The sequence below is a fragment of the Thalassophryne amazonica genome, chromosome 1 (genome assembly GCF_902500255.1).
Source record: "Thalassophryne amazonica chromosome 1, fThaAma1.1, whole genome shotgun sequence".
NCBI classification, from domain to species: domain Eukaryota; kingdom Metazoa; phylum Chordata; class Actinopteri; order Batrachoidiformes; family Batrachoididae; genus Thalassophryne; species Thalassophryne amazonica.
In genome coordinates this window covers 79,775,257-79,792,716 of record NC_047103.1, presented here as the reverse complement: position 1 = coordinate 79,792,716, position 17,460 = coordinate 79,775,257, and the positions used below count along the sequence as shown (strand labels likewise).

Here is a 17,460-nt window from a genome sequence, read left to right as displayed (position 1 = left end):
AGGGTGTCTGTCTCCCTGATCTGAATTGGGAGCTGGTTCCACAGGAGAGGAGCCTGAAAGCTGAAGGCTCTGCCTCCCATTCTACTCTTACAAACCCTAGGAACTACAAGTAAGCCTGCAGTCTGAGAGCGAAGCGCTCTATTGGGGTGATATGGTACTACGAGGTCCCTAAGATAAGATGGGACCTGATTATTCAAAACCTTATAAGTAAGAAGAAGAATTTTAAATTCTATTCTAGAATTAACAGGAAGCCAATGAAGAGAGGCCAATATGGGTGAGATATGCTCTCTCCTTCTAGTCCCCGTCAGTACTCTAGCTGCAGCATTTTGAATTAACTGAAGGCTTTTTAGGGAACTTTTAGGACAACCTGATAATAATGAATTACAATAGTCCAGCCTAGAGGAAATAAATGCATGAATTAGTTTTTCAGCATCACTCTGAGACAAGACCTTTCTGATTTTAGAGATATTGCGTAAATGCAAAAAAGCAGTCCTACATATTTGTTTAATATGCGCTTTGAATGACATATCCTGATCAAAAATGACTCCAAGATTTCTCACAGTATTACTAGAGGTCAGGGTAATGCCATCCAGAGTAAGGATCTGGTTAGACACCATGTTTCTAAGATTTGTGGGGCCAAGTACAATAACTTCAGTTTTATCTGAGTTTAAAAGCAGGAAATTAGAGGTCATCCATGTCTTTATGTCTGTAAGACAATCCTGCAGTTTAGCTAATTGGTGTGTGTCCTCTGGCTTCATGGATAGATAAAGCTGGGTATCATCTGCGTAACAATGAAAATTTAAGCAATGCCGTCTAATAATACTGCCTAAGGGAAGCATGTATAAAGTGAATAAAATTGGTCCTAGCACAGAACCTTGTGGAACTCCATAATTAACTTTAGTCTGTGAAGAAGATTCCCCATTTACATGAACAAATTGTAATCTATTAGACAAATATGATTCAAACCACCGCAGCGCAGTGCCTTTAATACCTATGGCATGCTCTAATCTCTGTAATAAAATTTTATGGTCAACAGTATCAAAAGCAGCACTGAGGTCTAACAGAACAAGCACAGAGATGAGTCCACTGTCCGAGGCCATAAGAAGATCATTTGTAACCTTCACTAATGCTGTTTCTGTACTAAGATGAATTCTAAAACCTGACTGAAACTCTTCAAATAGACCATTCCTCTGCAGATGATCAGTTAGCTGTTTTACAACTACCCTTTCAAGAATTTTTGAGAGAAAAGGAAGGTTGGAGATTGGCCAATAATTAGCTAAGATAGCTGGGTCAAGTAATGGCTTTTTAAGTAATGGTTTAATTACTGCCACCTTAAAAGCCTGTGGTACATAGCCAACTAACAAAGATAGATTGATCATATTTAAGATCGAAGCATTAAATAATGGTAGGGCTTCCTTGAGCAGCCTGGTAGGAATGGGGTCTAATAAACATGTTGATGGTTTGGATGAAGTAACTAATGAAAATAACTCAGACAGAACAATCAGAGAGAAAGAGTCTAACCAAATACCAGCATCACTGAAAGCAGCCAAAGATAACGATACGTCTTTGGGATGGTTATGAGTAATTTTTTCTCTAATAGTTAAAATTTTGTTAGCAAAGAAAGTCATGAAGTCATTACTAGTTAAAGTTAATGGAATACTCAGCTCAATAGAGCTCTGACTCTTTGTCAGCCTGGCTACAGTGCTGAAAAGAAACCTGGAGTTGTTCTTATTTTCTTCAATTAGTGATGAGTAGAAAGATGTCCTAGCTTTACGGAGGGCTTTTTTATAGAGCAACAGACTCTTTTTCCAGGCTAAGTGACAATCTTCTAAATTAGTGAGACGCCATTTCCTCTCCAACCTACGGGTTATCTGCTTTAAGCTACGAGTTTGTGAGTTATACCACGGAGTCAGGCACTTCTGATTTAAAGCTCTCTTTTTTAGAGGAGCTACAGCATCCAAAGTTGTCTTCAATGAGGATGTAAAACTATTGACGAGATACTCTATCTCACTTACAGAGTTTAGGTAGCTACTCTGCACTGTGTTGGTATATGGCATTAGAGAACATAAAGAAGGAATCATATCCTTAAACCTAGTTACAGCGCTTTCTGAAAGACTTCTAGTGTAATGAAACTTATTCCCCACTGCTGGGTAGTCCATCAGAGTAAATGTAAATGTTATTAAGAAATGATCAGACAGAAGGGAGTTTTCAGGGAATACTGTTAAGTCTTCTATTTCCATACCATAAGTCAGAACAAGATCTAAGATATGATTAAAGTGGTGGGTGGACTCATTTACTTTTTGAGCAAAGCCAATAGAGTCTAATAATAGATTAAATGCAGTGTTGAGGCTGTCATTCTCAGCATCTGTGTGGATGTTAAAATCGCCCACTATAATTATCTTATCTGAGCTAAGCACTAAGTCAGACAAAAGGTCTGAAAATTCACAGAGAAACTCACAGTAACGACCAGGTGGACGATAGATAATAACAAATAAAACTGGTTTTTGGGACTTCCAATTTGGATGGACAAGACTAAGAGTCAAGCTTTCAAATGAATTAAAGCTCTGTCTGGGTTTTTGATTAATTAATAAGCTGGAATGGAAGATTGCTGCTGATCCTCCGCCCCGGCCCGTGCTACGAGCATTCTGACAGTTAGTGTGACTCGGGGGTGTTGACTCATTTAAACTAACATATTCATCCTGCTGTAACCAGGTTTCTGTAAGGCAGAATAAATCAATATGTTGATCAATTATTATATCATTTACCAACAGGGACTTAGAAGAGAGAGACCTAATGTTTAATAGACCACATTTAACTGTTTTAGTCTGTGGTGCAGTTGAAGGTGCTATATTATTTTTTCTTTTTGAATTTTTATGCTTAAATAGATTTTTGCTGGTTATTGGTAGTCTGGGAGCAGGCACCGTCTCTACGGGGATGGGGTAATGAGGGGATGGCAGGGGGAGAGAAGCTGCAGAGAGGTGTGTAAGACTACAACTCTGCTTCCTGGTCCCAACCCTGGATAGTCACGGTTTGGAGGATTTAAGAAAATTGGCCAGATTTCTAGAAATGAGAGCTGCTCCATCCAAAGTGGGATGGATGCCGTCTCTCCTAACAAGACCAGGTTTTCCCCAGAAGCTTTGTCAATTATCTATGAAGCCCACCTCATTTTTTGGACACCACTCAGACAGCCAGCAATTCAAGGAGAACATGCGGCTAAACATGTCACTCCCGGTCCGATTGGGGAGGGGCCCAGAGAAAACTACAGAGTCCGACATTGTTTTTGCAAAGTTACACACCGATTTAATGTTAATTTTAGTGACCTCCGATTGGCGTAACCGGGTGTCATTACTGCCGACGTGAATTACAATTTTACCAAATTTACGCTTAGCCTTAGCCAGCAGTTTCAAATTTCCTTCAATGTCGCCTGCTCTGGCCCCCGGAAGACAATTGACTATGGTTGCTGGTGTCGCTAACTTCACATTTCTCAAAACAGAGTCGCCAATAACCAGAGTTTGTTCCTCGGCGGGTGTGTCGTCGAGTGGGGAAAAACGGTTAGAGGTGTGAACGGGTTGGCGGTGTACACGGGGCTTCTGTTTAGGGCTACGCTTCCTCCTCACAGTCACCCAGTCGGCCTGCTTTCCCGGCTGCTTGGGATCTGCCAGGGGGTAACTAACGGCGGCTAAGCTACCTTGGTCCGCACCGACTACAGGGGCCTGGCTAGCAGTAGAATTTTCCACGGTGCGGAGCCGAGTCTCCAATTCGCCCAGCCTGGCCTCCAAAGCTACGAATAAGCTACACTTATTACAAGTACCGTTACTGCTAAAGGAGGCCGAGGAATAACTAAACATTTCACACCCAGAGCAGAAAAGTGCGGGAGAGACAGGAGAAGCCGCCATGCTAAATCGGCTAAGAGATCCTCGAAGTACTCCTTCCATCGCCCGACAACATCCCCAGTCAGGGTCAACAGCTCCCCACCCGCACCGTAAACAGTGCTGGTGGAGAGCTGCTTCCGCCTCCTGAGGCGTCGGACGGTTTGCCAGAATCTCTTCGAGGCCGACCGATAGTCCTCCTCCACTCCACACCTCTGAATTAAGCTTATTTTGCTTGCTATTTCTATGTCTATAAACAGGACTGTGAAATGAAAATTGTGAAATCACAGGAAAATTTGCAGGGGGTCTGGGGGAGGTGGGTCCCCCCCAGACCCAGGATCTACGGCCCACCGGGCCCCAGAAACCAATTTCATTTTGTATCTCATGATACATTTTCAGCATCTCCTGGAAGAAAAAAAAAATCTCAAAAGAAGTGCATGTTTAAATGATCCTAGATTCAATGTTTCATTTGAACTGTCAATAATGTTGAAATAACAGAATATGACATGGAAGTAGAACCTGGAATGATTTTCCTTTTAATTGTAAACCAAATTATGCATTAACTCAAAACAATTATAGTACATGAAATTCATGAAGACTGAAAAGACTGTTAAAGCTTTTCAAAAAACACAGCTAAAGCTTGTAGAATATTTTGAAAATCATGGTAAAATATCAATAACATACCTTATCGTAAAAAAGTCATTTATATTCTTGTGTGAATTCCTGTAAATCCATTAAAAGCTACAGTGTCTTTTTTGCAATGAAAGAAAGTCTACATGAGTAAACAGTCAACTTACAGTAGTGTTCAGAATAATAGTAGTGCTATGTGATTAAAAGATTAATCAAGGTTTTGAGTATATTTCTTATTGTTACATGGGAAACAAGGTACCAGTAGATTCAGTAGATTCTCACAAATCCAACAAGACCAAGCATTCATGATATGCACACTCTTAAGGCTATGAAACTGGGCTATTAGTAAAAAAGTAAAAAAGGGGGTGTTCACAATAATAGCAGTGTGGCATTCAGTCAGTGAGTTCGTCAGTTTTGTGGAACAAACAGGTGTGAATCAGGTGTCCCCTATGTCAGGATGAAGCCAGCACCTGTTGAACATGCTTTTCTCTTTGAAAGCCTGAGGAAAATGGGATGTTCAAGACACTGTACAGAAGAACAGCGTAGTTTGATTAAAACGTTGATTGGAGAGGGGAAGACATATACGCAGGTTCAAAAAATTATAGGCTGTTCATCTACAATGATCTCCAATGCTTTAAAATGGACAAAAAACCAGAGACGCGTGGAACAAAACGGAAAACAACCATCAAAATGGACAGAAGAATAACCAGAATGGCAAAGGCTCACCCATTGATCAGCTCCAGGATGATCAAAGACAGTCTGGAGTTACCTGTAAGTGCTGTGACAGTTAGAAGACGCCGCTGTGAAGCTAATTTATTTGCAATTTATCCCCGCAAAGTCCCTCTGTTAAATAAAATACATGTGCAGAAGAGGTTACAACTTGCCAAAGAACACATCAACTGGCCTAAAGAGAAATGGAGGCATATTTTGTGGACTGATGAGAGTAAAATTGGTCTTTTTGGGTCCAAGGGCCACAGACAGTTTGTGAGACAACCCCCAAACTCTGAATTCAAGCCACAGTTCACAGTGAAGACAGTGCCGCATGGTGGTGCAAGCATCATGATATGGGCATGTTTCTCATACTATGGTGTTGGGCCTATATATCGCATACCAGGTATCATGGATCAGTTTGGATATGTAAAAATACTTGAAGAGGTCATGTTGCCTTGCAGATGTGAAGAAATCATGAAAAACTGTGGTTATACAACTAAATACTGCATTAGTGATTCACAGGATTGCTAAAAAAGCAGTTTGAACATAACAGTTTTGAGTTTGTAGCGTCAACAGCAAATGGTACTATTATTGTGAACACCCCCTTTTGTACTTTTCTTTACTAATAGCCCAATTTCATAGCCTTAAGATAGTGCATATCATGAATGCTTGGTCTTGTTGGATTTGTGAGAATCTACTGAATCTACTGGTACCTTGTTTCCCATGTAACAATAAGAAATATACTCAAAACCTGGATTAATCTTTTTAGTCGCATAGCACTACTATTATTCTGAACACTACTGTATATTCTTGTGCAAATTCCTGTAAGTTCATTAAAAGACAAAATGTCTTTTTTTCAAAAGAAAGTCTAGATTAATAAAAAAAAGTCACATATTTTTGTCTGAAATCCTGTTTGAACAGTACAATGTCTATTCTCCAGGGAGAGAAAAATTCTTACCATATTTGCTGATGGCACAAGATGCAGTTTGCAGTTCACTTTTCCCGTTTCTTTAATCTTGGAAAAAAAACAGATTTGGTCGGTTGTAGTTTATTGTTTGTAATATAACATTTGGGAAGAGGTGACATTTGATTTAAAATGGCGATTGGCTCTGAAGTTATTAATTCCGTCCTATTCTGTCCATCCTAGTCCCACCAAACAGAAGATATTATTATTATTATTGTTATTATTATTATTATTATTATTATTTCCTTTACCTGATGGATCTGTGTAGGCTCTCAGTTGTCCAGGTGGTTTCCATAGTAGAGAAGCTTGAATCTTCGACTGGACTGGGTTGCTTGACGTGAGGACATTTCGCTTCAAATCACAGAAGCTTCCTCAGCTAAAATTCTTGCTCTGGTAGTCTGACTTCTGTCTTGACTCTTGTAGAGAAGAATAAACCAGAAGCCAACAAAAGCCGAGAGGCTGACTGCTATAGGCTAGTGACTAAACAATATCTCTAATTAGCACCTATTGTGCTCTAGTTAGCACTCTCCTAATGATGGGATGGAAGCCTCCCCTGATGGCTCCCTTGACGACTCCCCTGATGACGTGAATGACTCATTACCATGAACAAAAGACTGAAACTGCTTTGACCTGAGTACCCCATTGTAAACAGGGGACAAAGCATGTCTGAGACCCGCCCCCCGGTTAAGGCTGGGTTTCAACTGTTTTACAAAGAATGCTTCCTTGACACCTCTCTCAAACCATTTCTTCTCTCTGGCTAAGATTTTAACTTCCTTGTCCTCAAACGTGTGGTTAGTGTCTGAGGTCCGCTGGCAACCTCTCTGCGGTGCTGGTATAGCCTCTTGTTTAAAGGTTGCTTAGTCTCACCTATGTAGTGTTCATTACAGTTTTCCTGACATCTGATATAATACACTACATTGCTTGTTTGTAACTAGGGATCCTGTCCTTAGGGTGAACTAATTTCTGTCTCAAGGTGTTAACCGGTTTAAAGTAAACTGGGATTTTGTGCTGTCTGAAGATCCTCTGTAGTTTATTCCCCTACTCCTGCTAAATAAGGGAGAGACACTCCTCTTCTTCTTGTCTCCGTCTCCTGTCTATCTGGTCTCTTTGTTTTCTGGGACTTCTGCACTTTGTCCAGGGACCATCGTGGGTACCCAACCTGATGGACAACTTCAGTTTACGCATGGCTGGTGCTCACGCCAGAGAACCATTGCGTAAAACTCCGGTATGGAACGTTGGATGTTTCTTGCCCGCAACAGGACAAGAGTCCCAGTTCGTGACTTTAACTGACTCACGATAGACATGTTTAAATGGCTTTTAGAGGGGTTAATGAAAACATTGCGGACCTGCCGCTTCTGAAAACAAGCGACGCAGAGAACCAGCGAACAGCAGGTTGAAGCGCTGCTTTGTTGCTTCAAGCTTCAAACAGACCTGCCGCAGTCTGCAATCAATGCAGAAAAATGATCATTTCTTGATAAACACCTTCAAAAAGAAAGCCCGCGCCGCTGTCCCGAACTGAAGGACCAATAAGGAAATCGTTAAGTGTTCTGGCTTCCGTCCGTAGTGCATTCAATGTGCATCAGAAAGAAATCGATGCAAGCAGGCAGGGAGCGATGCAACACGATTCAATCTGTCAAATGAATCGATGCACTTGGATCGTGCACTTTTGTATCTAGATACCAATTCATATTGATTAATCTCCACATGCCTAGCAGACTTTGAATTGTATCCATTATACAGATCAGTGTCTGTGGATTGCCATAAAAAAAGAACGCTTTGCAATAGGCATTTTAAAAATTCAATGACGATCACGATTACGGAGTAAAACACCCCCAGCCCCTCCTCCCCATGATGAAATCTGAGGAATTCCTCAGATCCACGGAGTTTTCACAGCCCTATTTAAACTGTTGTAAAAATTCAAAGTTCAGTGCAAGACTCTCGTGAGACTTGTCAAAGGAATGTTCACTTTGTGAGGCAGAAACAAAATCAACATGTCTCAGAGTGGCTGGTGTAAAATATTCCAATTTGAACTTTACATTCTGTTGACAATGTGGTAACACTGTCATAACTGTTCAGAACAGGAAAATTATGCTATGCTATGCTAAGGACAGCTAGCTTCTTCTTCTATGCTTTGATGCTATTATCTATGCTACTGTGTGTGGTGCTTTCCCAGTGGTGAAGAAAAAGCAAGCAGAGGCAATCCCAACAAACTGAAGAAAATCCCTGATCATTCATAAAATGTATCTTTGAAAGTAAGCAATAACATATATGGTTTATTATAATTAAAAATGTATGTCATCATTAAAGGCCCCTTCACACATAAAACGAACTTGGGTGAAAGAAGCATGAACCAGCCAAAAATCAACAAACAAAAAACAAACATTCCACCTCCTGTCAGGAGGGACACACGGTCGGACAGGCGTGCACGATACCGTGGCGACAGATTTGTGTACAATGGTGTGCGTGCATAAACACAGTGCGAGCAGCTGGAACATGTGGCCACATTGTGCCACTGCTGTGGAAAAAAACACCATGAAAAAACCCCCAGCAATTTCTAACATTTAATCCCTTTTATCGAGTTGACAATACAAGTATGAACCTTCTGTTCCTAAATGACCCGTGGTCATAGATGTACAGTCATGAAATGACATGAATGAAGCCGTGTGCGCTTATTATGTCCACATTTGCTGGCTCCGTGTGTCCAGCCGGCCCTGTGTGCGTGTCCAGTGAGCGACGCGCAGAAGGACAGACACTGCGTCATGTGGACCATAGCTCACGTGGGTGACATGGCATTCAGATTGTCAGCTGAGTGTACACATAATCAGACAATTTTTTTCACCTGGTATAGCCTGCCAATGTGCACACTGTGTGCTCGCTCCAGCCTGTTGCAAAGGTGATATATGGTTTTATGCAGTGGTGGGCACAGTTCCAATAATCCGATAACTGATAATTATAGAAGATAATGTTTTCATTATCGGATTATCTTTTTAGATAACTTTAAAAACCATTATCGGACTAATTATCTTGCGATAAATTTTTGTCCAATAATTTTTAGACCGATAACGTGGTAAATAAAGCTGAACAGCTACAAATTTATAAAACTTAAAATCAGTTGAGCACCTACCTGTTAAATGTTTTGCAGCTGATGTGTAGTTCTACCCTCTGCAAAACAGTGAAGACCTGCTTTAAGAAGAAACCACTCTATCCTGTGCAGGCAAAGGAGAACTGATCCCAGAGGGGAAAAAAAAATTATTTTTCTTAACCCCAAACTGATATGCGGGCAATATCACCCAAGTCATCCAGAGGCATACATTTTTAACTTATGGTTCAACTTTTAACCAAACTAATGTCAGACAAGTTATTTAAATTAATGTCATGTCTGAAGTTTTATAAAGTGAAAATATCAGATATTTGTTTTAATTTTAAAGTAATACGCTAATTTTTAAGGTTTTAGTGTGGCTATATGCTGTGCCCAGCAGTGCATTATGGGTAGGATAGGGTAATAGTATGTTCATGACATGAAAAATGCATTTGAAACACTCTGATAAGGCTCTACGAACAACAGCATTAAACTCTAGTGCCTAAAACTCTCATGAATATATTCTCTGGGTTTATAGACGTTGTTATTGTGTCTGCGTTTATTAAATTCCACACATCTTAAATGTAGCAGACACGGATTATCTGGAATTTTATTTTGGCAAGTTTTCAAGGTTTCTACTGCCATCTACTGGCCAGTAGTGTTCATTCGCTCTATTGACGTATCCCATAATCCCTTGCGTGCCAGAGAGTCATTGCAGTCAACAACATATAGAGAATCAACATGGTGAACGTTGTAAATTAATATTATACTACAAAAATGTATTTTTTATGCTTTTCGTCACGTTAATAAGAGACTGCTGCATGATACCCTGAAAACTTGCTAAAACAATTATAACAAATAATCTGTGTCGGTTACGTTTAATCTGCGCGGAATTTAATAAATGCAAACTGAATTTCAGACATATATATATTAGTCTGGAACAAAGAGGACAAACAGTGTTGTAAAGAACAATAAGATGTTAAAGAGCAAACTTCACTTTCCCTCAGAACGACATGATCAGGAAGCGATTGTAGCTCACAGCAGCTCCCATTGAAAATAACAGAGACAGCCTGTGATTCTTGCATGTTTACATAAAATAAACACAATAACAATGTCTATAAGACAATATATTCGCAAGAGTTTTAGGCACAATATAAAAATAGTTTTATGTTGCGATGTTAATGGTGTTGTCTGTGTACAGTTAAAGTACAGCGTAATCAGAGCGTCTCAATGCAGTTCTCAATGTTACTGAGATCTTGCAGCGCGGCAACCTCTCCAAGGTTTTGGGGGATTTGAAACGTCAATAGGGTGGCCAACATTTATGTGTCAAGACAATACTGAGTGCACGTTTTACAATATAATAAAACGTGTGCATACTGCACAATATGTTAAAACGTGCGCACAACATCATAAAACATCATCAAATTCATGAGAGCACATGACAATACTGTGTGAGAAATAGGTCATAAAGATGATAATGAATGACTGAACCAGTCAGTGTTTAGCAGAGGCACGTTACCCAGAATCCTTTGTAATCTGTCTGTTTGTTACAAAACCTCAGAATTAGTGCATTATTCAACATTAAAAGATATATGTTATATTTTAACTTTGTACAAATGACAGAATTGAAATTAATGGAGTTATTCTATTGGTATTAATGTTATTTATAAATCAAAACCATAAGTCAACTTGGCTTTATTTTCCAAGACCTCCGCCTGACCGGAGCGTTATGATTGGTACAGAGCTGTGTTTTGTGGCTGCTCTCAGCTTGAGTCTGTGCTGGAAGCCATGTAGTAAACAAGAGCTTCCAGCACGGGGCAAGATATTCAAAGACAGAAGTGTGGGCTCATTGTTTGGGTCTGTTGTACAACCCCTGGCAAAAATGATGGAATAACCGGCCTCAGAGGATGTTCATTCAGTTGTTTAATTTTGTAGAAAAAAAGCAGATCACAGACATGACACAAAACTAAAGTCATTTCAAATGGCAACTTTCTGGCTTTAAGAAACACTATAAGAAATCAAGAAAAAAAGATTGTGGCAGTCAGTAACGGTTACTTTTTTAGACCAAGCAGAGGAAAAAAATATGGAATCACTCAATTCTGAGGAAAAAATTATGGAATCACCCTGTAAATTTTCATCCCCCAAATTAACAACCTGCATGGGGTTGGCACAGTCACACCCATGTGTGACACTTGTGGGGCATAATTTTTACAGACAACTCGAATGTGGTCACCTGCACTCTACTCTTGTCCTGGGAGCACAGATAGCCCCGCCTTTTCTAAGTGGCCAGCGAGTGGTGTTGGATGTTCATGTGTGACACCTGGAATTTGGCAGACACCTGTTGAGAGGGGGATCGAGTGGACACTCGGAGGGCATTCAGTGTCTTTCGGCCGCTGGTGTGCGTGAATGGTTGTAGCGATGTGTACGAGGCGTTTGAGATGGCTCTGATTTTTCAGGAGTGGCATACAATTCCTCCTCCATCTGCTATTTGGCCTCAGTCATGTTATGTGTGAAGGGGCCCTCGGCAATTCCAGTTAAGGGTCATGAGGGGAAGTGGGGAGCTGCAGCCTGTCCCAGTGGTCAGGGAGTGAGAGGCAGGGTTCAGCCTGTACAGGCTGCCAATTGATCCCAGCGCCAACATTATGGAGACAGAGAAACTCATTCATTCTCCCACTCATTCCGACAGTCAAGTTTAGAGTCACCCAATTCACCTAACCTGCATGTCTTTGGTAGTGTAAGAAAGCTGGAACACCCGGAGGGAACCCATGCAAACACAGGGAGAATATGCAAAGTCCACAGAGAAAGGGTGGAAAGGAACCTAGGACTTTCTCCCTGTGAGGCAACAGTGTTAGTCACTGAGCCACCGTGCTGCTCACACCTACCAAATAGTGTGTCCACCCCATCCCTTCCCTGAACTAATCATATTATTCTCAAGTTCAAGTTAGTATTCTCAACTCCAAGGCATCACACCCAGACCAGAGCAACTTGTGTTTCAGCAGAGGTGGACATACAGGAGCCATCTTCATGATTTATGGCACACTGTCTGAAATGCATAACTCGTGCTGAGTGCAAAGGGGATGAATTAATGATTACTACATTATTCAAGAAAGTGTTGTTGGTGTTGTGTAGCCACATTATAATATCCACAAACGATAGTGTCATCAGTTGTCTTCTTTAAAGAGGAGTGGACAACAAAGCATACCACGCTGTGGTATTGAAGAGGCGTAAGGAAAAGGTGTGGAGTGAATTTCTGGCAAATAAACACATCTGCGTGGACTGGGTGAGTGATTGCACATGTGAACTGCATGTGAAATTAAATGACAAAACAGACATAATGTTGGAAGTTGCCATGACTCTCTCACTCCAATACTCTGTCATGGGTGGGGCGTGCACACCTGGTGCATGTGCGTGCCATTTGTTAACCTCACAGGTAGTTTCTGTCTTGGCTGCTCCCACGCTTCCAGCTCTTCATAAACCGTGGTGTCCCATCACTCCTCGCTGAAATGTTGCCTTGCTTCTGTGTGGAACATGACGTCGTGAGGATCCTCTGACAGTCAGGTATCTCACTTCTCAGAGTGTTTTCCTGACACTCTTTTTGCACCTTGAGTGGTTTTTGCAGACTAAGGTGAGCTATTATTTGCAAGTGTTTTAGTCAGGCTATCATCATATGTGTTGTGCAGTGTTCTATTGTTTTCTATACTTTTTAATCCCAATCATTGCATTTCTTCACGCATTACCTGCAGATACATTAACTTGCCAGAAAATCTCTCACTTTAGTCCACCATTTAAATGGCATAGTTCGAGGTACCATCGTAGCCCAGTTCTTAAAGGGGATGACAGAAGTCCATGTGATTTGGCAATGTCATGCTCTATCCAGCACATACTTATGACTGCTTAATTGACTAAATACAACCCCTTTGCACAGTGCACCACATTGTGCATTCAGATTAAGTAAATACCTCAAAATGTAAATGCCTCAAATGTACTTGCACTATGACTGTGCTCATCAAGACAGGGAAGAAAGGTTTTACACAACATGCCATGACTGCATCGCTATGCATAGGGGTTCTTCTACTTCTTTGTCATTGTTGTCTTCTTATTCTTCCTATGCTGGGTCACCAGCCCAGTTTGGTGGAGAGCGCAGTGCCCTGTTGCTAATATCTAATCCCCAGGTTGACTGTTTTGCCCAATAACACTTCAACAAAAAGACAAAAACACTGAAAGCTGTTGTAAAAGCCAAGGCAGGCTCATGACAACACAGCACACGCACTGAATTTCCACCTTGACAACAGCCCGTCAATGGATGTCCTAGACTGTAATTGGCAGAAGCCACCTTTTAAGTTTAATGAAGATATTTTATCAAAATACAGCAAATAAATATTAGTAATGCCCCATGTCTCCAGAGAGGCTTTTAGTCAAGCAGCTAAAGCAATACACTGGTTGAAATAATTACTTTGGATGGATCCAGTGTGTGTGTGTGTGTGTGTGTGTGTGTGTGTGTGTGTTTGTGTGTCCTTTTCCAAAATGATGACAAAATAACCACCCACCCAGAGCTGAGTTCTGGGAAAGCCAGCTGAGCTGGAGAATGAGAGAGCAATGTAACATTTTCATCAGACAGGAACAAGTGCCGCTGGCCAAGAATGAGTTTGTCAGGCTGCTAGACAGGACCCGTTGACCTGATTCGGCTCAGGCAGCACTGAATTCAACTAAATCTGAGCAAGAGATGAAGAGAGTCAGCTCATTGTGCCAAAATTAGTGCAATGTGTGTACACCTGGACAGGAAAAGTACGGATAGGACATAAATGGAACAGTTTTACATAAAACAGTTTTTTTTTCTCTCTTTAGAGGTTTCCAGTTGGTTCTAAATGCTGCTGCCAGACCTTTGACAGGAAGTAGAAAGTTTGACCACATTACACCCATTTTGGCATCTCTTCACTGGCTTCCTTTCCCTGTGAGATCAGACTTTAAGGTTCTGTTGCGAACCTATAAAATTGTTCACAGACTGGCACCTCCCTACTTAGCTGACCTAATTAAACCCTACGTACCGGCCCGGGCCCTGCGTTCTCAGAGTGCAGGACTACTTTGTGTCCGTAGGGTGAATAAAAATCTGTGGGTCACAGAGCTTTCTCTTATCATGCCCCTTTTCTGTGGAATGATGTCCCTGCATCAATAAAACAGTCAGATTCTGTAGAGACTTTCAAGTCCAGACTTAAGACGCACTTATTTTCCCTTTCGCACGGCTAGCATACTGGCATAGTGTGGTACTATGCTTTCTAAGCTTAGGGCTAGTGGCTGGTCATCACCTTAGTATTTATTTTGTTTTTCTTGCTAAGTGCTGATAAATTATACTGCATTTGTTGTCTTTCTGCTGCCTGATTGTGTTTAAAGTGCAGCTCCATCCAAAATGGGAGTGAGTATTTTTTTTTCTGCAGGCCTCCTGCCTTGTGCACCAGCATGGGCTCCCAAAATTTCCTGTACTGTCTATTGTATTGGTAGCATGGCCCAAGCAGAGGGTCACCCCTTTGAGTCTGGTCTGCTTGAGGTTTCTTCCTGAAATCATCAGAGGGCGTTTTTCCTTACCACTGTTGCCTGTGTGCTTGCTCTTGGGGTTGGTAAAGTTATACCTTACTTGTTTGAAGCAATCTGAGGCAACTTTGTTGTGATTTGATGCTATATAAATGAAATACAACCCCAATTCCAGTGAAGTTGGGGTGTTGTGTAAAATGTAAATAAAAACAGAATACAATGATTTGCAAATCCTCTTCAACCTATATTCAATTGAATACAGTGGTCCCTCACTATAACACGGTTCACCTTTTGCAGGCTCGCAGTTTCGCAGATTTTTTTAGTCCAATGTTGCATGCTTTTTTTTTTACAGCGCATTGTGTTCTGCATCCTCATCAAACAGGCCAGTTGTGGCACTGGTCGGCATCACCGCGAAGGGCGAGCACGTGCATTGTGTTCTGCGTGTGTCTGTTTATAAGAATCTTCTCACCCAGAAGAAAAAAAGAGCGCCAACAACTACCCATAACTGTGTTCTTCACTCGGAAAAAGACACCTGCACCGAGGTGTCACTCAGTGGAAAAAGACGTGATAGTGGAGCGGCGCCAGGATGAAGAGGAGTGATAAGAGGAACTGTGAAATACTGGTCAGTCACTATTAATAATTTCTTATGTGTCAAACCTCGTAGGTTGTTCGTTAAAATTAAATACGTTAGTTCTAAAAGCCATCATAATTATTTATAGGAAAACGTTCTATTTTTATTTCTCAAACAAATGTTTGGGCCTGAAAACAGGTTTTGATCTTTGGTTTCATTCTATAATACTGGAGTTATTTTTCTATTAAGGTTTGAACTTTGAGAGTGTTTACACAGGAGAGAAAAGTGAGAAAATGTTAGTCTGTTTGAGAAAAGTGTATAAAGTGTGTAGTGAGGGGTTTTACAGCCTTAAAACGTCTATAATATTTGTAAAAAATAACGCTGACAGCTTCGCAGATTTCACCTGTTGCGGGTTATTTTTAGAACGTAACTCCCGCGATAAATGAGGGACCACTGTACACCACAAAGACAAGATATTTAATGTTCAAACTGATAAATTTTGTTGTTTTTGTGCAAATATTTGCTCATTTTGAAATGGATGCCTGCAACACATTTCAAAAAAGTTGGGATGAGGCAACAAAAGACTGGGAAAGTTGATGAATGCTCAAAGAACACCTAACTGGAAACAGGTGAGTGTCATGATTGGGTATAAAAGGAGCATTCCCAAAAGGCTCAGCCATTTACAAGCAAAGATGGGGTGAGGATCACCACTTTATGAACAACTGCATGAAAAAATAGTCCAACAGTTTAAGAACAATGTTTATCAACATTCAAGTGCAAGGAATTTAGGGATTCTGTCATCTACAGTCCATAATATAATCAGAAGATTCAGAGAATCAGGACAACTTTCTACACGTAAGCGGCAAGGCCGAAAACCAACATTGAATGCCCGTGACCTTTGATCACTCAGGCGGCACTGCATTAAAAATTGACATCATTGTGTAAAGGATCTTACCACGTGGCCTCAGGAACACTTCAGAAAACCATTGTCAGTTGACACAGTTTGTCGCTACATCCACAAGTGCAAGTTAAAACTCTACCATGCAAAGCGAAAGCCAAACATCAACAACATCCAGAAATGCCGCCGCCTTCTCTGGGCCCGAGCTCATTTGAATTGGACAGACGCAAAGTGGAAAAGTGTGCTATGGTCTGATGAGTCCAAATTTCAAATTGTTTCTGGAAATCATGGACGTCGTGTCCTCTGGACAAAAGACCATCCAGACTGTTACCAGCGCAAAGTTCATCGGACCGTTGTGGTGAAGAGAGAGCTGAGTAGGGGGGCAAAGCTCTCGATTTACCGATTGATCTACGTTCCGATCCTCACCTATGGACATGAGATTTGGCTCATGACCGAAAGAACAAGATCGCGAGTACAAGCGGCTGAGATGAGTTTCCTCCGCAGGGTGGCTGGGCGCTCCCTTAGAGATAGGGTGAGGAGCTCGGTCACTCGGGAGGAGCTCAGAGTCGAGCCGCTGCTCCTCCACATCGAAAGGAGTCAGTTGAGGTGGCTCGGGCATCTTTTCTGGATGTCCTCTGGACGCCTCACTGGAGAGGTGTTCCGGGCGCGTCCCATTGGGAGGAGGCCCCGGGGAAGACCCAGGACACGCTGGAGGGACTACATCTCTCGGCTGGCTTGGGAACGCCTTGGGGTTCCCCCGGAGGAGCTGGGGGAGGTGTGTGTGGATCGGGAGGTCTGGGCGGCATTGCTTGAGCTGCTGCCCCCGCGACCCGACTCCGGATAAAGTGGAAGAAAATGGATGGATGGATGGACAACATCCCAACTTTACTGGAATTGGGGTTGTAAATTGAAAATAAATTGATAGTTCTCATCAGCCTAAATACTACACTTAAAAAATAAATATACACAGTAAAATCACCAGTGCAAAACTAACACTGACAGTGTTAAATTAACACTGCCAGTGCACATATGGTCCTACTCTGGTCAGAGTGAGACCAAATGTTCACTGTCAGTGTTAATTTAACACTGGTGATTTTACTGTGTACAGTGGTCCCTCGCTATAAAGCGATTCACCTTTCGCAGCCTCGCAGTTTCGCGGTTTTTTTTTTTGTGCAATTTTGCATGCTTTTTTAACAGCGCATTGTGTTCTGC

General features: G+C 41.5%; 1 protein-coding gene across 3 annotated transcripts in view; it reads right to left on the bottom strand.

Annotated features, from left to right (window-relative positions):
* LOC117512002 (partitioning defective 3 homolog) overlaps window positions 1–17,460 on the bottom strand; it is a 1,323,734-nt gene that overhangs the window by 572,458 nt on the left and 733,816 nt on the right. The window lies entirely within an intron of this gene.